Genomic DNA, 20,829 nt, shown 5'->3' with positions numbered 1-20,829 from the left:
ATAACACGGGCTGGGTCTTGACCTAAAAGCTGCTGCAATCAGTTTGACAGAATCCAAGGAATCTCTTCGTCAGCGCTATCGTTATGCAAACGGATCGTTGGGCTTCTACGTGTGACACAATGTTTGTGCAATGCTTCACGCACTTCCTCGTGATGGCCTCCTGGGCAATTATTCGTTTATTTACTTACATGTATACTTCTCACAGGCTCAAATTAGGAGTATCGTGGGAGAGGGAACGGCACAATGACATTGTAAAATATGTAGAGCACACGAAAACGATCAAACAAAAACAAAGCATTACGCGCTTTACAAAGGTTAAACGCAACAACAATAACAACTACTCTTTAGTCGTTATAAAACTCGTCATTGTGCAAGAAACTGTGATTTTGCAGTGTTTAAATGAGACAATATACAATAACCGTGGATATTGTCATGCTTTGGCACTCGTCAACGAAGCAGTCTAGACAAACTGGTTTATTGCGGCGGACTTGTGCGCGGAAACTAAAGGCTAAAACACTTTCACAGAATTTGCAAGGGGAGTGAACCGGAGTCTTTTTCAACAGACCACGCGCGCTTCTCTCGCGCCCCGATGGCCACCCGGCCGTGACTTCTCGTCGCACTTCTCGGGCGCTGCAGTCGCGTGCGCGATAGAGTTACTGTATATGCTACAGTATATATGCTACAGTATATACAGTAACTCTAGTGCGCGAGAGACCCAGGCGCCTCGGACGGGCATGCCTCGCAAAGGAGCGCTCGTCGCTTGCATCTGCCGCTATTTCACTGAGGTTACTCGAATTTTTGTCAAGAGCGCAGCGGTTCACGTTACCATTTAGGATCTCAATGATGCTTTAGAAGGTAATTCTGTTACGTACTTAAGTAATGCAGGACTAAGTTTAATGCACTGGAATAACGCAGGTATTGTGCACAGCCGACAATCGGTAACAAACGGAGAAGGCATGCGCGAGCCGCGGTGCCGAAGGAATCGTGAAACTAGTCCGGCCACGCGCCGCCTCAGGCGTTCGAGCACGCGCACGCCAAGCTGAACTCGGAGCCGAGCTCGGTCGTGACGGCTCGGTCTGTCGCCGGACCTCCACGCAGTGTGGACGAGCCGCGTAGATGCAGCAGCGCACTGGGATCGGGTCGGCAGGCGGCGTGGGTGCGATGAACGAAACCAGCAAAGACAATTCCTACATTCTGAGAGGTGAGAGAGAGGAAGCGGGAAAAGACCATTGCAGGGACTAGACGGCCCGAGAGGAGGACGGCCGGGCCAGCACGTGCCGGCATATGCGACTCGAGCACGGGGGGGAGACGCCGCGCGAGCAGCGGCAGCCGCTTTCGCGCCGTGCTCCCTTCCTCGGCGTGACGTGGTCACCGGTCGACCCGCCCTTCTCTCTGCTCGATCCCCGCTAGCGCGCCTCCTTCGCTAGCCAGCTTCACCGACGGCAGCACCAGGTTCCACCAAGAAGCAAAAAAAAAAAAAAGGAAGAAAGTAGGGCTACGCCGGCGCTGTCGGCCCGCTCTCTCGTGCCAGAAGCCCGCAGAGGTGACGCCGGTGTGCATCGCGCGCTCTCCCTGCCTCGCACTGCCGCGCGGCTCCTGCAGTCAGCTGTTGCGAAGGAGCAACCGACAACGGCCAGTGGTCACGCGGGAAGGCCGCCCCTGTTACCGGAGGGACCACTCGGTTCGAACGGCCGCGATCGAGGTCTTGGCAGAGGGCAAGCGACCGATGCTACCGGCTGCAATTTGACGGGAAAGGAACACCGTCGCTTGGCACCTCCAGAAAGGTCATCCGAAAGCTGACGGCAGAGCACATTCCGCAGTGAGTGTTGAAGCCCTGCTGCGTAAAGAGCGCGAGACGACACTGCTTGAAGCACTGTTGCGGGCGAATTTTCTTCTTCCTGGACGAGGCTGTCTGCAAGAATTTCTTGATCTGTTTTCTTCTGTCCGCAAACAACAAGAACCATTCCTAGACAGCTGTTTGCCAGAATCTACCAAACGATCTTCAGTCACGTCTGTCGCCCGCAAACAGTCTTGAGCACTGATAACGTTCCAGCACTAATCAGGAAAGGGCATCGAGGAATCGTTCGGTTCATCCTGAGTCCTCGCCGCTTCTCGTGTCGTGCTTGCGGTTTGTGTGTCATCAACTAATCGTGCAGACTACCACCCGAGGACCGAATTGCAGGAACCGTCATTTGACGACGTTTTTCGAGGGCCCCAGTGATAGCTCGTTTGTTTGTTTCGTCCTCCGACCCAGTGCGGGATCTCTCCGCGCGGTGAAGCGCATCCTGAAGGCGGCGGACCAATCAGGGACTGCGCTTGGCGAGCCGCCGTCCTGCCGAGGCCTATCTTTATCCAGACATCGCGCGCTCGCTGCTTCTGACAAAGAGTATCCTGCGAAACGACCGTAATAAGGAGCTCGAAGGAAAAGAGCGAGTGGCGCTGCCCGCCCAGAGAGGAGCTGCCGTCCGTCAGCCGGACCAAACCATCAGCTGCAGCGGATCGCCCCTGGAAACGTGTCCTACAAAGACGACCTTGAAACAGCCTCGGCCTCACTCTCTCCGCCGCAGCACCACCCCGAGCGAGCGTTGCCGCTTTCGGGATCTCGCCGTATCTTCTCGGAGCGCAAGAAGTGGGTTGAGCGGGCACCCCGATAGATCGGAGCGCTCTTCGCCGCACCAGCTTGCCCGAGCGCCAGTGCGTCGACGTCCGCGCCGTGTTCGTCCCAGCTGAAGCTGCGCGCGGCGCCTGCCAGCGGCTGGGATTGCATCGGACGTCGTGAAACGAGATTCGGTCCCGTTCGAGCAGCCTTCGACGCGACTGCGATTGTCTTCTCCGCATCGACGACGGTGGTGGATTCTGTACAAAGCCGGTTTTTGTCTTGGTCATTGTCGCCTCGACCAAGAAGGCCAGGCGCCGCCCGTGCGAGAATCCGGATCTCCTATTTTCCCCCAAGTCGTCGCCGATCGGTGAGTGCAGAACGCGGTGCTCCATAACCATTTTACGGCAGAGCGTCAGCTGATGAATAATGGATGCGCGTCGCTGGATATTACCGTTACGCGCAGTCGGTGGCGAAGGCGAGGAACAGTGCGACCTTCTTTTCACTCGATTTACTCTTTTGTTCGACAAGAGGATTATTTTCTCGTTTTGTTCGTGCCGTTCGCATCGAAATATTCACCCAGGAAAACCTGCACAACTGATACGCCGAAACTTGTTTCTTCTCAAACTATGCAGCCTCGTCTTGTTCGTTGCTATAGCGCTGAACGCGGACTGGTGAGACGAAGTGAAAGCTCTCGCGAAAAAAAGAAAATGCTTTGTTAAAATGGCACATTTGCGTGTTTCGTATATAGCTCAATCAAAGCACCTTTCTTTAGTGTGACAGTTGCAGTGGCATACGGTTAATGAGCTCAGTAACAAAAAGAAAAGAATGCAGAAATAAGGGAACGACATTTTGAGTGCTTATTGCACAAATTCTTGTTATGAAAGTGAAGGGATAAGCGAGAGAGTAACACTTCTTTCAAAGGTACCTGCGCTCTCAATGGTCTTTCCAGCACAAAGCGAGAGATAGAAAAAGTATATAGGGCCTGGCCTTACGTGCCTCGTTTCTTTATTATTTTCGCGAACAGGTTGATAGAGGTACCTTAGTGCCAGCGGAGCTTTGAAGCAGTTCGCGGCCTTGCATCTTTGTCGCTAGCTTTTTCTCTCTCGTCTGGGTAACGTATGCGCAGGGAATTCAGATTAAGTGCAGAAAATGCAAAGGTAAATTCTACAGGAATATACACGTGTCCCTTGTTCTCTACAAAGATAAAGGAAACTTGCAAAATGATGACGTATTCGACTGTGCTTCGGGAGCGCGCTCCGATGGTTATGTAAAACGACAATGAGGCTGTATTACCCAGACAAAGGATAGTGTTTCGGCTTCGTTAACGCTATATAGGCGCGTACTTGTTATCTTACCGCTAAGGCGTAGTTGCGTTGTTTAACGATGTTTGAAGCTTCGCAGTAGTGCTCCGAAACAACCCGTCGGAATGAGACACTACAACGAAATAAACTAGGACCTGATTTTCTCGTAATGCTTTCAGCAGCCTCGTGAAATTGAGAAGGAAGCGAAGTGAACAGCAAGCCGGAAGGCCGGAGAGGAAGCAATTTTCACACACCTGTTGATTATCTCCGAGGCGGCTGCAGGAAATCTTTCAAAATGTACAACAAAGTTGACAGACATTGGCTGACGGAGTTATTTTTATCGATAAGAAATGTTTGAAGACGTCGAAGAATATCTTGTAGCTAGACTATATCAGAAGACTTAGTAGACGCGTCAACTAAAGATTATAACTTGTTTACTTATATGTTCACGAAACGTCTTCGAAATCAACTTTGAAGTGAACATTAACCAGAAACGTTAAGCTGGGTGATTAAATTACTTTTTAGGGGCTCGTATTTTTTAACCATTCACTACGTGTTTCATTTTTTTCGCTCATTATCATTTGTTCGGACGCCACCGTTATCGCTGTATGGGATCAACCACTCAGAGCGATAGATAGATAGATAGATAGATAGATAGATAGATAGATAGATAGATAGATAGATAGATAGATAGATAGATAGATAGATAGATAGATAGATAGATAGATAGATAGATAGATAGATAGATAGATAGATAGATAGATAGATAGATAGATGCGCACCTTCTTAACCACACTCGATCTCGACAGTGAAGGAGCTGGCCAAGGATATGTGAGGCGCGACCTCTTCGACTGCTTAGCTGCTACACACGTGGCAGATTCGAGCGTTTGTCTTCGTCGCGTGTTAATTTGTCCTGCATGTGCGCTGTCACCCGAGCTCCGCGCAAAGACGCCGATCCATCGCACTCGCGGCAGCGGTCTGTTATTCCCGGGGGCACGCGAGGCGCGTGTCAGCAGTGGCGTCTTCTCGCGCGAAACCTTGAGAAAATGCCCGCAGGGTAGACGGCGAGGCGAGCAAGTTCGAGCTGCTTGAATGTTTCGTCCCCTGTGTGATCACACAAGCTCCGCCCACTCCGCCTCCCGCGTTGTAAATAAGCTCTGGCTCTCTGCCGCCCGTTGACTTCCGTGAAAGCTAATCGTCCTTGAAACGGAGCATTCCTTCTTGACCGTCTCCACATTTGGGTGCTTTCCCGTCCACTGCCTTGACTACGTGTTCTGTCGCTTCTCCTTTCTTACGCTAGGAAAGGAGGGTACGGAATGACTCCGGTACCGAGATTGTGCGGCGTAACAATTCTTTCCCCCTTGATTTGCATACGTGGACTTACCAGTGATCCTGTTTTCGGCTCTCGTCAATTAAAGGGGGACACACCACAACGCGGACAATGAGCACAGCAAATTTTATAATTCTTGAAACCCCTGTGCAATTTCGTCGTGTACTTCTGCATGCTACTTTCAACTTCTCCTCAGCGCCTCCAACTACTTCAAACACTTTTGGGGTGGTGTTTTGTGGTGGCCACCAGAAAACATCTGGTCGCGTTTTCCGTACCCACCGTGGTGGCGTAGTGGCTACGGCGTTGCATTGCTAAGCCCGGGGGCGCGGGATCAAATCCCGGCCGCAGCGACTCCATTTCGATGGGGGCGAAATGAGAAAAAAAAAAAGAAAGCTCATATCGTGCATTAGAGGCACGTCAAAGAACCCAACGTGGCCGAAATCAATCCGGAGTCCAGCGCTACAGTGTGCCTCGTAATCATATCGTGGTTTTGGCACATAAACCCCTAGAATTTGATTTGCATTCCCCTGCTGTCAGCTCTTGGCGCGCAATAATGCGTTACACTCCGTTATACTCAACCGCACAGCCAGCCCGATGAAAGGCTCGCGTCATCACGATTCGAACTTCTCTCCAGCGGCGCCGTGGAAGCTGTGAATTGTGACTACGGCAATCGTCCGCGTCGTGCCATGCATGATTGCTTACTCTCTACCGGCGAGCTGTGCCTGCGCTGATAGACAGAGAAAATGCGCCCCGTGCGTCGAAGCACGTATCTGACGAAGCTCAAAGTCCGATTTGTTATTTTCACCACCGGAGAGAATTGACAAAAAATTAGTCGCGTACACATACACGCCGTGCATCGGGATTGAAAGAAATGCATGACTTTCTTTTTTTCTTTTTCTTTTGCGGCGAAATGGTATTGTGAATCACCAATTTTAATGGCGTGAGGTTTTGACAGGTTACATAGGCCTACTCTACGTCTTCATATAATTCCAGATGGCGGTATATACGGGAAACTTCCTCCGATTCTTTGTTCATAATCAGTGAAAGGAATCTTATGTGCAGAACATGTATATTGCGTCAGCAAGTTAGACACCATGGGCCCTATTCTAATCTATTCTAATCTAAACTATTCTAATATGTTATTCCAATCTCTTGATGTCAAATGTGCACCGACACAGGCATCGGGCGGCAACCCGCGGTGTTGTTTGAAAAGCCCAGTAAAACACGCTCCTCGTTTATAAGAGGCCACTTTTTGTTTTGTTTTCAAAGCGAATAGCATTGACTACGTTGAATAGATTTGCTAATCGAATTGGCTGACAAGAGGCGAAGAGCACGCTCAAGCGGAGAGGGTTTCGAAGGGGTCGAGCCAGCCCAGTGAATAGATAACCGGATGAAGCGGTGGTGCCGGCGTCTGCGATCGATCCGCTTCCCCTTCCTTAGCTTGCGGTGGCTGGTCGAAAATCGCGGCGGCGTGCAACGTACGGAAGGTTAAAAATGCCGCCAGAACGGATCCTCAACTAAGAGTTGCAGAGCGATGTCGTATACGTGCCGAAAGGGCTCGATAATGTTATCCTGCCACGCGAAAATTTCTATTCATCATCATCATCATCATCATCATCATCATCATCATCATCCAATCTTTATGACCACTGCAGTACGAAGGCCTCTCCCAGTGATCTCCAATTACACCTGTCCTGCGCCAGCTGACTCCAACTTGGGCCTGCGAATTTCCTGATTTCATCACCCCGCCTAATTTTCTGCCGTCCTCGACTGTGCTTCCCTTCTTTTGGCACCCGTTCGGTAATTCTAATGGTCCACCGGTTGTCCATCCTGCGCATTACATGCACTGCCAAGCTCCATTTTTTTTCTCTTAATGTCAATTAGAATATCGCTATCCCTGTTTGCTCTCTGATCCACACCGCTCTCCTTCTGTCTCTTAACGTTACACCTAACATTTTTCGTTCCATCGCTTTTGCGCTGTCCTTAACATGTTCTCGAGCTTCTTTGTAAGCCTCCAAGTTTCCGCCCCATATGTCAACACCAGTAAAATGTACTGAATGTACACCTTTTTTTTTTTCTTCTATGATAGTGATAAGACGTAGTAGTTCTGCGGAAACCCGCAAGGTGGAGAGAAGTAATGAGCAAAGGGAAAATGAGACATCCACCTGTTCGTAGCAATTGCTACAAAGGAGACCCATACGGGTTCCTCGAAAGAAAAGCCTCAGAGTAGAAGAAAAATTCGTCCTGGTCCGGGACGAATTTTCTCTTTGTTCATAGTGGTAAGACTTCAAATCTGGATCAGGCAATATATGCCTGCCGTATGCACTCCTACCCACTTTGCAGTGTAGCTGTATATGGCTAGGGTCCCGTGCATCTTTGTTCTCCGTGAACAAAAGCTATCATCATCAATGGCTCATACCTCCGTAAGCATTCGTACTCCCGTAAGCAAGCAAAAAATGCAATTTATCATAGGCCCATAAGGCAGAGGCCACAAGCACTCACCAAAGTGAAGCGAACAGTGCTTGAGTGAGTGAGTGCAGAAACATTATTTTAGGTCCGGCGAGGACGCGAACTCGTCGCGCACCCGGCTAGTCCCACGTCGGGACCGGCAGCTCTAGCCCACCGGCCCGGTCGCGGGCACGCCGGACGGCCAGGATTTGCTTTTCTTGAGCGAGCCTACGCAGAAGCGAGTCCCACCCCTCCTTGATGAACTTGGGGTATGTCGACCCACACTCCAGAGCATGTGCGCTAGAGTGGAGGTCTGCCCGCAGGACGGGCAGGCGTCGTCGCGATACACGTCGGGGTAAGCCTCGTGGAGAACGGACAGACACGGATATGTGCTGGTCTGTAAAAGTCTAAGCGAAACGGCTTGCGCCCTATTCAACTTGGGGTGAGGGGGTGGAAAGAGCCTTCTAGACATGTAGAAAAATTTAATAATCTCGTTGTGAGTAGCGGGAGCGTCCCTGTGGCTGTAGAGAGAAGGAGAGTCAGCGTTCCTTATAGAGGAAGCGCGGTCGGTGAGGTCACGCGCAGCCTCGTGAGCAGACATTGAAATTCGGGGGAGCACCCTCGACCGACCCTACGTGAACGGTAAACCAGTGAATTGAATGATGTGTGAGAGCATATGGATCTTCTAATCATGCATCCAACATACAGAACAGCATGACGAAAATCTCATCGTCAATGGCTCATACCCCCGTGAGCAATGGCTCATACCCCCGTAGGCAAGCAAAATATCCAACGAATCATAGTCCTGTAAGGCTCATGGCTACTCCGCGTGAATTAGCTACGATTACACTACCCCTGTTGTCGTTGTCGGTGATTTCAATGTGGATGCGTCGGTACCGAAAAGGGAGTGGTTTACGCGTTGCGTGTTGCAGACATATCTCTTGCGATCCCACACCGATCCGGCCCAACCGACTACCCAGCGGCGTACGTGCGTCAATTTGACATTATCGAAGAATGCATGATTGCAGTTGCGAGTGAAATAATGACCACTCATCAAGACAATAAATGAGTTCATACCTATGTTCAAAGTTATGTGCCAGCTCCGTGTCCTGTGCTAAAGAGCTTCGCTGGTCAAACACCTTCACAGAGTGGAATGGCTCATGATTCTTTCTTTTTCTGTAAATTTTCTTCTCTTGATCAAGGTCCCCTGTGAGTACTCCTTCACCGACTCTTTCTATTTTATTATATTTATTAATTTTATTATATTCAAACAAATCCATGCTCCCCGGCAGCTCCGAGTACACAGCGCCAGAGCGATCGGCGGGCAGCCATCTTTTATTCCTTTCGGAACGGGGCAGTCTGCGGCTATTCAGGTATTCAGGAAAAAAATCACTTTTGTTCGGCGTATTAATGCGTCTTTAAAGCGTAAACGTCACTTTGACGAGGTGAGTTCTCGCAGTTTCATACCGTCGCGTGACAGACAGGCGAAGCGGGTGTAGCCCGAAAACCTTTGACCAATAGCAGAGGGCAAATGGCGAGAAAGGCGCCGAATAAGAAATAATTAGTTTTCTTTCATTTGGTCTAATCATGCATAATCAGTGTGTATACATAACATCATACGGGCGTTCTCCCTATTTTCGTGACGTCGCATGACAGACAGGCAAAGCGGGGTGGAGTGAAAACTTTTTTGACAAATCGTGGAGGGCTGATTGCAGGATTGGAATAGAAAACTTTGGAATAGCTTTACGTTATAGCGGCCCATAGTAGTGAGAGAAAGCACGACTGACGGTTGCGTAGCATCTGAAAATTGATTGTCAGTCAATTCTCGACAGATTATTCCTTGTTTAATCAACTACACGCTATTCTTTCTTTCCTAGTTTTCATGTTTGTGTATTCGTTTAATTGCCACGTTTGCTTTTTTATATACAGCGTCTGTTCCATACTCCCGATAGTAGACCCATCCCCCGTTGCGGCCACGTGCCAAGGTCGGGGCCCATCGTCGCAATCACGATCACGCTCATTGTCAGCAAGTAGCCTGAGCTAGCCTATTAACTTTTTCTTTTGTTTCGTAAGAAGAAGCCTAATTATTGGACTTATTGAGGATAGTGAAATCGCCAGTAGTTGCCAACGGCAAATTGAGCCCTGCCGTCCTCGAAGTTATTACCCATCTTCCAGCAAGAAGTGCACGACGCAGCCGATGTGTGCACACAGGGTCGCAACGTTCGCATGGCGTCCGTTGCTGTGCGCTCGTGGCGTTCCCAGCGCAGTCAGCGAGAAGATAAACGCGAGGCGGGGCTTCGGTTCGGCCGCCTCGACAGGACGCGCGCATCGAGGCGCACCTCGCTTGGCAGTGCGACTACGTGGGGGCTGCGCCTTGGCTTCGCGAGAGCATCGCGGAAGCTATGGAGCTGCTGTCGGGTGGACAGAGCATTGAATTCGCAAAGAATATACATATATACATATATATATATATATATATATATATATATATATATATATATATATATATATATATATATATATATATATATATATATATATATATATATATATATATATATATAACAGCCCTGCGTCACGAATGTGTGCTGCCGCCGGTGCCGGCACAAGTGCACAAGCGTTTAGCGCGATGGCGACAAACTCAGTTTTTATGGGTTTCCTTGACTTAAAAGGTCAATTTCGATACGAGAGTATGGACCAAGTTGCGAGACAACAAGTTCCCTAATGCACGAACCAGCCCAATAACACGGTACTGCGGGAAAGATCGCATTGTCGAGCAAATTTTCGGAAGGTCTCCCGTTAGTGATTCGTCGGGAACTGAAATATTACCGGAAATCCTTTGTTATTCGTCTTTCTCCACCCTGGTTAATGACTACTTGTCTGCACACGCGCAGGCCGGGGTACCTGTCAGTCACAAACAAATGTTGCGAGCGTACAGCTTTGCGAATTAATCTGCGTGGTATAATGTCCCGCCTATTCTGTAGCTTTGTTGGCCGTGCACGTTTGTGTTGAAACCGAGAATAAGTTGTGGGCAGGTCACTCGAAGCGGCCCTCACAGGCGGAGACGCGCCGCTCTCGAGAAGCCGTGACTCGGGGCTGCGAGACGCACGTATTATGCACGCGCGCGCGTCGCCGAAGAGGCGCGCCTGGGGCACAGAGGCTCGCGCACGTTCGTTGTGCGAGCAGCGCGGGGAGCGGAACCGCGCCTGCTGCCCTTCGCGTGCGGACACGCTGTCCCGCTCTCGTCGCGTAGTGACGCACGGACAGTGCACGAGCTAAATGCGCGAAAAAAGGAACTCCGCTCGCGTCGATTTTTTTTAAAAAGGAAATAATAGGGCACCTTGGTATAGCGATGCTACTTCAGCGGAAGCTTTAATTAGCTCGGGTGCTCCTATCTAAATATGTATAAAAGGAGATGCCGTTTTTCTCGGCAACCACTGCACCAAGTTTGACGAGGTTTGTTGCATTTAAAAGAAATACTTTAAATTTAGTGACTGTTGGCTCCGAATTTTTAAAATTGGTAGTCAATATTTTATTTAAAATTGACAAAAATCGAAAATTTTCGTAAAACGAAACTATCAAGTTTGCAACTGTGCAACTCAGCAACAAAAAGTGATAATACAATTCTGTGGATTGAATATAATAGTGCATATGAAGCGGACAAAATTGATATGTTACACATGAATTAAAGAAATATTTAGTAATATGGAAATACAATGTTTGCAGAACCCTTGTGAACAACGTAACAAATTCACGCAATATGTAAAATGACATATAGAATTTGTCCTTTTTCAATGGTCTAATGTATGCCGTCTACAGAACCACGATATCTGTTCTTGAAGCAGAGCTATGAATTTGTAAACTTCGTGCTTCTATGTTTTTCAAACTTTGAAATTTTCGAAAATTCTTGCAACAAAATTGAGGACCTAAATCTAAATACCGCTTGCAACAGTCACTAGAATTTAGCTTTCTCTCTCAAATGAAACAAATTTCATTAACATTGGCCGAGGGGTTATCTCAGAAAAACGTTTTTTGCGTTTTACATGTATTTGAATAGGCCGTGTGGGAGCTGGGCCCGAGCTAAAGCTTCCTCTTAACGTTACCGAACCACCTATATAGCGAAGCCATGTGCCAGGGTGCATGAGCCACGTGATTTACCTATAGCCTGCGCGAAATCGGTATAGGTGGCCGAAGCGCCAGCTGTAACGGTACAGCTGAAGTGGATTGCTAAAATTCTCTAAAGTGGTGGAAAGGAACGACTCCGGGTGTGCTTCCCCTATCGAATACGAAAAAGCGTATGACACTTCAATGAATAAAAAGTAGAATGCAGTCATTGGGAAAGTATGCAACGACCTGCCAGCGGCAACCTATAATTGCGTTGAGAAATATGGACTGCAAACGAGATTAATTAATATATTCTAATTAGCTGAATCCTGCGGTCACAGTCCACTGGCCTTCGGGAAGCGCGTCCACAGAAAGACCGGTCACTGCAAATAAACATGGGCTGCAAAGGTTCTAATCTCTGATTGTACAACCATTTACTATACTGACACAGTTAGCACTATCTATCACATTTGTACGGAACATTCTCAGCACATAAGATCGCTTTACAAAGCTTTTCTTTTTTTTCTCTCTCTGTATCTTCTTCCCGACAAGTTCTTCTGTATGTATACGTGTGTTCGGGCTTGCCTTCACGACAGCCGAATAGTTTATGGATATTGATCAGATAAGATCAGATCGCCATCAAGTATACATGCCAGAGGTTTGTAACTGTAGCTCCTTCGTTGTGGCTTCTCGCTGTAGAGCCGTTTTCTCTGTCTCAGCACTCCCTCATCTGTGGCTTCCCTGTCTATACAGCGAAGCTGCACGTGGCCAGGGCGCCTCCGCCGTCCGCGAACAAGCAACCGCGCGAACGCGCTCGTGCCACATACACGTTCGTCGTCACGTTGGCAGCTGGCTCCGTTGCCACTCATTGCTTAAAGGGTATGAGCCGTTCATTGGCAAGAGTAAGTAAGTAAATAATAATAATAATAATAATAATAATAATAATAATAATAATAATAATAATAATAATAATAATAAACTGTCATCATCAACAAGAATGGCTCGAGCATCGTCGCCTTATTCCACAGCCGGCTCCGCTGCCGCTCATCGTTCCGACGTAGAATTTCATTTCTGTTCAGCCGCGGAGACGGGGAGGCTGCGTGAACTTGGATTCAGTGGGCCTCACGTGTTTAATCGTGGTCAGGTAGGCTTTGACATGAATAAGGCCTTCGCCACGGTTTCACACGAGGTACTTCTAATGAAGATTGAAAACTACGGACTTTGCCCCATGTACTGCAAATGGCTCAAACGCTCCCTTGGCAGCCACCGAAATCTGGTCAAATTTTGTGGCTTTGCGTCCGACGAATTCGTATCATCATCGGGAGTGCCTCGAGGTTCCGACCTTGATCGTTGTTTCTAGCTTTTATCAATGAGTTCCCGCTACACGTTATCAACTCGAGGGTTTTGTTCTTTGCAGATGATTTAAAATTATTCTGTAAGATTGAGAATTTAGAGGACTACCGCGATATTGCAAGCTGACATTGGCAACATAGAGAAATGGTGCTTGATGAATAGGCTTAAACTGAACATTAAGAAAACGTCTGTTTTGTCTCTTACTAGACAGCACGACACAGTTATAGTTAATTATACTCTTCTTGACGGAAAAATATCTCGTGATGCCCATGTGAGAGACCTTGGTGTTATTATAATAGGAAACATTGGTTGCGCTTTCTAGACAATCACATGTAAGAAGACAGGACAGGCGCAATGCACCTGTCCTGTCTTACATGTGATTGTCTAGAAAGCGCAACCAATGTTTCCTATTACAATGAACCAATTTGCCCAACAACGCATCCTGCTAAACTTGGTGTTATTGTTGACTCAAAGCTCGATTTCCAGTTACATGTATCTTCAATTGTCAATCTCCAAAGTTACATGTATCTTCAATCGGTTCTAGTGGATTATAGGGAACAAAGTTGTGTAAGCACTTGCAAGCCAGGCAGGTACTTGGTTAGTAATAATTAGGAGTGTTTGATAGCCCGAATCATGTAATTATTGCACGCTCCTTTTACCAGTGTGAAAGTTACGAGTGATGTAAGCTCTGGGCTTCGTTTCTCAATTGCAAAACGATCCACCTTACCTAGTGCAATTTGAAGCATCTGCTTGCTTACGTATAACAGCGTGCTAAACTTCTTACAGCACAACCACGCACAAAATGAAAGGATAATTGCTATACATTTCTCAAGCTCGAGTCACGCATCCCGTTTTTTCCTCCCTTTGTAACTATTGCGTCGCAGAATTTTACCATTTGTGTAAGTGCAAAGTGCGTCAGCACAACTATGGAACAACGTTACGAACGATGTAACGTTGTCCTGGCTGTAAACGCTGTGCTTACACGGAGGCGCGCAGCTGCGCATTTGCACGTTTTTCTTTTTCTTTCTTTCTTGCGACGCTCTCGGTCGGCGCTGCAGCGCAGGCGGTGAGCGCGCATAATGACAAGAAGAAGACTCGCCCGTGGCGTTTCCTTTCCGTCCCGGACAGTGGCCGAGGCACGGCGGCCACGCGCGTCTCCGACTCTTCCAGCGCTGCGCGTCATTTGCCGCCGTTTTCACGGATTGCGCAAGCGGGTAATTTCGGTTTCACGCGTGCCATAGCACTGGCAATGGCACTCCGCCGCTTGTTGTCCACTCGAAACGGGAGTTCCCATTGTTACGCCTTTCTCTGCGGCGTCTGAGTCGTTCTTCCGCAGAACTGTGTCAACATCCGTGTAATTTAGTTAGTTGGAGACCAGGTTTGTCGTGTGCAAAGAAGAGCGCTGCAACGTGGCTCAAATGGGAGATAGAGAAAACAAAGCGCGCGAAGAGATAGCGGAACAAAACGGAGTGTGTTAGTCGTCGGCGGAACATGGCACATGCTCTTGCTTCTGTGTGCACATTAAGGGAAGAGACTTGACTAACAGATAACCGTGGTTGAGAGAGAGGTAGAGAGAGCGAAGGGAACGTAGGCAGGGAGATTACCTACGGACTCTGTCGAGTTTGCTGCTCGGACGGAAGACGGCCACGTGCCGTCGCTGAAAGCTCCATGGAAATAAGCGAATGTGTTAAACTGCATTCAGCAGTGTGGAAAAGGTGGCGTTCGATCAGTCTTTTACCGAAGCAAAATTTGTGGGAGCTTTTCCTCACAGCTCGTGTAGCCACACAACCTCTTCTATACGTGAAACTTGCGCGCAGCTGTATGTACACGCATCGTCTTTTATAATGCGTGCGATCTATTAGAACACCTATCGTCTCTCTCCCTCCCTCCACGCGTGCAGGATGTATTTACCTAGCAAACCAAGACGAAGTCTAGTTAACCTTCCTGCGTTTCCTTCTCTCTCAATCTCTTCAGCTTGTTCAACGTGCGTCGGGAATCGGCATGCGGATGCTAGTGCATTCGAACTGCATTCTATAGCCACGGTTGCGAATCGGACCCGCTATACTTCGTGCTCAGCCGTACATACACTGAGGCATCGTGGCGGGTGCGTGAAAAGGTTAACTTGGCTCTAACACTGGATTTCCGAAATAAAGTTGTTTACCGCTACTACTACGCATATTAGCTAAGTCAGTGTTCCTTCTACGCGTAGCACTCACGCATTGCGAGTAACCAGGCAATGTAGGAGGCACCGCATTGCTCAAAATGACTAAACTTGCACCGATCTGTCGACGGTGTTCGTCGTTCGCCTTTCGTCCTCTGCTATGTGGAGCTACGCCCCGCCGAGATGATGTCATTCCTTCGCGCGCATATACAAACGCCCCGCGGCTGCTGCGAGCAATGAAAAACGGGCGGTGGCTTTCCTCGTTACCCTTGGCGTTCGCCAGTCCATCGGAAGGATTCCGCTGCAGTTTCACAGCGCAATATTTACGCTAAGCTATAAGTTAAATTCTTCAGCAGAGGCGCGCCACACAGGTCTTTCTGCCTCGATCTAAGCAGGATTTGCTATATAGTTCGCTCGGTTTCTTGGGATCCTCGCTTTTAGAATGAAGTAAATAAATAAGGAGAGATCGAGAGGAAGAACAGCATCAAAGGCGGCTTGGCCTCCTCCTCGACGTATGAAACCAAGCAGGGTGGATCGCTTGTCCAAATCGTGCCGTGAATCGCTTCCATACAACGAGGTCGATCGGCGTGCACAGCAAAGCTGCGTCGTTTTGCATACCACGCAGATACACGATCACGCTCTCGCTCGGGAGACTGGTTCTCCGATAACAGCGCCCGGGCACGCTCCTCGCGCCGGTGCGGCGAATTTTTGTGCAACAGCGGGAAGAAAAACCACTAGAATTGCAGGTGCACATCTCGGAGAAGACGAGCAGGTGCGATCCTCCTTGTTTTAAAGCTTTCTTTACCTCTTGCTTCGATTTTCCCACTGCTGCTGCTGTTTTGCACAGAGCATCAGGGGAGGGGGTGGGGGGGGGGGGTGTTGAGAGCTGACGGCATGGGTGCGGGAGACGAGATTGCGGCCCCACTCTACCGAAACGTCGTAGCGAAACGTCGTAGACGTTTCGGTAGAGTGGGGCCGCAATGCCCGCTGACGCACCTTGGAGGCGGAACTATGCCCTATTGATTGATTGATTGATTGATTGAGTAACTTTTATTTTACAGTCCTGCAGAACGCGTATTAGCACGTCGCGGGCCGCTCCCACGTCGGGACCGACAGGCCTAGCCTGCCACCGTAATTGGCCGCCGTAATTGGCCACCGTAAATGGCCGCCGTAATTAGACGTGACTCCCCCCCCCCCCTCGCAAGAGCATTGCAGGAGCTGCCGCGCCTGCCTCCGTGCCGTTCACGCGCAACAGCAGCGCCAGTCCAGGGAGGAGGTAGAGAGAATGTCAGAGACGGAGTAGAGAGAGAGAGAGAGAGAGCGAGAGGAGGCAGGAAATGGATACAACTAAAACCCCTTAAACTTCGTAAAGTAGTGCCACGCTTTGAAGAATGCCGCCTCCTCCTCGCGCGCTCTGGCTGACGCCGCGTCGCTGTTGGCCTAATAGCATCACGTGGGCCCTCGCGCCATGCATCAGCGCCATTTTTGCTCGAGAAGCGTCTACGGAGTGGCGAGGAGCGCATGTTGGCGCCGTCGCTACGCTCGAGCAGTGTAGCTGGCGCCACGGTCGAGGAGGGAGAGTGATAGAGAGGAGAAACGAGGATGAGGGAAGGCGGAGGTGGAGAGTGTCGCTAGTTTACGAAGTTTAAGGGGCTTTAGGTACAACCTGGTCACGTACCGACGAAATCAGGAAACGGATGATTAACCTTACCCCTTTTCCCTCGCGGCAGTTCACTTAACACGACACGGGAAAAAGAAAATGCGTCGTCAGAATGCAATGCTTATTTGCATTTTCTTCAGTAAAGGAATGAGTGAATGAAAGGCACGCCTCTCTGTGTTCTGTGTACTACGTAGGCAAACACGCAGGCAAAGCTTTCTCTACTCTTTGCGTTCATCGACGATATTCGGCGGTGATGTTGACGGCATACGACAGTCTTGATGTGATGTTAAATGTTGCCCTGCGTGCACCACTTGTGTTTGTCTACGTAGCACACAAAACACACAGCGAGATGTGTTTGCTCGCGGCATGTTCGATTCGCCCGCACCACCAGAACCAGTTCGCGGGGTGCTGCACCCTGCCATTCGTTTCAGCGGGGCAGCAATGGCACCCCCTGAACCACGCCGTTTGTTCCAAAAAAGTGCAGGAGAGATGCCGGGCTAGTTCACGATTTTGCTTCGCCCTCTCTACTGTCGGTGCCGACTTGGTGCAGACGTACAGGGGCGAAGCAGCAGGGCCGTAGACGACACAGCGCGCATGCGCAAGCGCCGTTAAAACCCTGCTTACGTGCGTCTGGCGTGTATATACGCAAGGGCGGGAGTATTTAAGCTTCAGAAGGCAATCCTACCAGCAGCTCAGAACCTCTCATACTTACGCCCTGCGTGCACATTTGTCGGACAAAACGTGACGCCCGCACCGCGTCTGCACCTTGGCATTCGTTTCGAATGTCGCGCTGCACTGCCTGCACCGCATCAATCGAGCTGCGCAATTGCTCAACTTCTCGTGAACACCATGGTTCGCACCGTGGCTCAAGTGTTGATTCGCTGGACAGCCGCTTGCTTGTTTTCGTTTTGGCACTGCGGTGCTTTAGTACCGCTTCGCATGTGCACGCCGTGCGACTGTTGTCCGCATTACGAACTTGCCCGGTGATTATTTTTCAGAAATAGCAGAAACAGGCCGTATCGTACCTTGGATTGAAATTTTCACAATTTTTCCCCAACTGTTGCCATGTCTAGTCGTAGAGTTCCTCTTATTGAAGATACCCCAAGCAAAGCGTGACTTTTGATGCCGCCTTTCCATTCTTCCTCGATAATCCCCTGTATGCAAGCTGCCACAAACGAAGAGTAGCTATTATTGGCCCGTTTTGTCAAAGAGTTGGCTTTACGCGTCCCCTGTCTCCTTTTTCTACCACTCTATTTCCCCTCTTGGCTGTCACAGGTGAGTACAAAAGTCAGCTGCAGCTTCTGCAATGTGTGTCATTTTTTTTTTTCTTGCGGGGGCTAACGCGTAAGTACTGCCGTCGAGAGGGCGTTGTGTTGAGCGCTAGAGTTCCGAGCATTGTGACCACGACCAGAGGGGTTCAGAGGACACTGTGGCGGAGCGCCCACGAAGTTCTCACTGGAAAGGGCTCGCGGACGCCTCTATACCGCGTCCCTACCATGAACATTATGCACGATTTCATCCACTTCCCGACGCGCCATGCAAGACAGCAAGACAGCGACAGCAGCAGCAGCAGCAGTGGTAAAGTCGACGGAAAAAGCAAAGAAAGCTTCGCTTTAAGAATCACCGGAGCAATGCATAAAAGCCGTCATTGTACACGCATTAAAGCGAAACTTTTTTTGCCCCTTCGTGTCACTTTTCGGCTGCTGGCTGCTTCTGTCTTGTCGATTACGCAATAGGGTGGCCCACTGGGCTCGTGAGCATGGTTAATCGATTCTCCGGAGTGGGTATGTTCCACTGAGGACAAAGAGAGAGAGAGAGAGAAAGGGGAAATGCAGAGAGGTACGTTAACCAGAAGAGGAAAATTCACTTCGCCGAGGAACGGGGGAGGCTGCCACTGAGTGCCTCGGTTCGCGCTCTCTCTGCTGCGGGGCGCGCGCATCGAGGCACCTTACACCGAGCAGGTGCAGGTGCCCGAATAGGCAAGCAGAGCAAGAGGCAAGCAATGAAGAAACCGGCAGCAGAAGCCGCCGAGCCTGGACGAGAAAAAGTTAAGCGAACGAAATGGGACAAGAGCAGTGAGCACACATAGAAGAAAATTAGAAGTGAAGACATATCAACAAACATCAAGGAAGGATTCGCTTACAACCGATTCCTGCGTACGCGTGAGAGTCACCGATGTTTTATTATTATCACATTTGTCGATATGAATTAAAGGCCGAGGGTGGCTCTGTTAATAATTACGTACCAGATACCGAAGGCGCATCTACACAGACTTTCGGAAGGCTGCTTCGACAACAGATTATGCGAGCAGGAAAGTTCGTGGTGGCACAAATGTTCATGAAGGTCGCGTGTGTCTTTAGTTCGCCCTCCTCACAGTATACGAAAGCATGCGCGCAGGTGTACGGCCATCGAGCGAGTACCCGGTGCCGGTCATCGAGTCCTCGATCTCGGGACGGGCCGACCTGAAACCCTCACCGCGCCTCCGATCTTGCAAAGGGGCGGTTTAGAGAGAAGAGCCTAACCAGTGCGCGACGGTTACCCTGTCCGTCTCTCCAGTAGCGCCACGGTTCGTATTCAGAGTGCACGCAGGGCTGCGATACGCGCGCCTACAGTGCGTGAGACCTGCTGGTCTCGATAAGGGCGGGCGCCTGCTGCTGACGCGCGTGCTTGTCGGACAGGAAGCGAACCGACAGAGGGAACCGGAAATGCGGCAAGGGAAGCCATCCAGGAGAAGGAGACGAAGCACGCGAATTTGCATTCGAAGCCCAGGTATTTTCTTTGACAGCGCACTCGGACCATCTGGGTCGTCCCAACGGGCGTGTGTCCGGTGGCGCAGATGTATACAAACCATTTCAGCAGCTAGGGAGAACGTTCGCTCTGAGTGGCTTCAAAGAAGCAGACAGGGGGCATCCGTCCCTGTCTTCTTTAAACGCGCAGGCCAAAGCTTATGGGGCTCTTGCATTGCCCAGGGGGCGCTGCGCAAATGGTGCTAAAAAGCGCCCTCTGTCCTGAACTGGGTAGTACCAAAGCTCGGTCGTCTGCTTCGAAAAGCACGTTTACAATATGGACTCGCCACTTTCGGTTTTGTTGTACCACGGCTTGCAGCGAATGTGGGGCGCCGAGTATTTTTTCAGGGGTGGCACGCTGCGTAAAGGCAATAAATTATGCAACGCCGAATACGTGTACGCCGTTCAAGAAATAAGCGGCGAAGTTTTAGCGCGGTGTCAATCGCAAGTGAAGCGAGTCGCGTACGAAGTTGAACTTCCGGTACGGTTTGCACGCTGCTAGATTCGGGCGCACAAACGCGAGGAAATGCTTGCTATAAATGAAGTCACAGCAGCGATAAGCAGACATCACGTGCACGGAACTGCTCGAGCGCACGATCGCACGCGCCGCGACGGCAGCGGTATTTCGACATGCCGCGGAACGGCGGGCCTCCTGCAATCTTTGTTGACTGCATGCCGCTAGATAAGTAGTTATGCTTGCAATGTAGTAGCGGCCATCTGTCCCTTTAGCAACTGATAAATAACTGCAGATGCAATGCATATGAGCTCGCAGTAACATACGTGTGAATCGCGCTGCAGCGCGAGCTCGTGCGCTCCTCGCTTGATGTAGCTCTTAACGACAGCGCTCGAACATCGATGTGCTGCAATCAATACTACCTTGCTGCGCTGCCTCAACGTGCTGGCCTGAGGTCAAGGATGAGCACATTTAACTCTCTAACCTGTGCTGCTCGTAGTGGGGTAGTGAATTGTCGCCGAATCAGCCCGACCATTTGTGCTCATTTGCACACACCTGTGGTCACTTCACCACTTCGCACCAGTCGAATTGTTAATTGTCGCTGTGGCCGGGTCTCGGATCGTGAATCACCAG

The 20,829-nt window shown here is 49.8% G+C and overlaps 1 protein-coding gene across 1 annotated transcript in view; it reads left to right on the top strand.

The window, feature by feature from the left end:
- Nucleotides 1-1,516: 1,516 nt before the first annotated feature.
- The window catches only part of LOC142575180 (carboxypeptidase D-like), a 193,700-nt gene continuing 174,387 nt past the window's right edge, over nucleotides 1,517-20,829 (top strand). The window contains exon 1 of the mRNA XM_075684276.1: nucleotides 1,517-2,966. The gene's annotated coding sequence lies outside the window, so the exon portion shown is untranslated. The remainder of the gene's footprint in view (nucleotides 2,967-20,829) is intronic.

The sequence above is a fragment of the Dermacentor variabilis genome, chromosome 3 (assembly GCF_050947875.1).
Source record: "Dermacentor variabilis isolate Ectoservices chromosome 3, ASM5094787v1, whole genome shotgun sequence".
Lineage (NCBI taxonomy): Eukaryota > Metazoa > Arthropoda > Arachnida > Ixodida > Ixodidae > Dermacentor > Dermacentor variabilis.
Note: the sequence above shows the minus strand (reverse complement) of the source record. Positions and strands in the feature narration are given on the sequence as shown.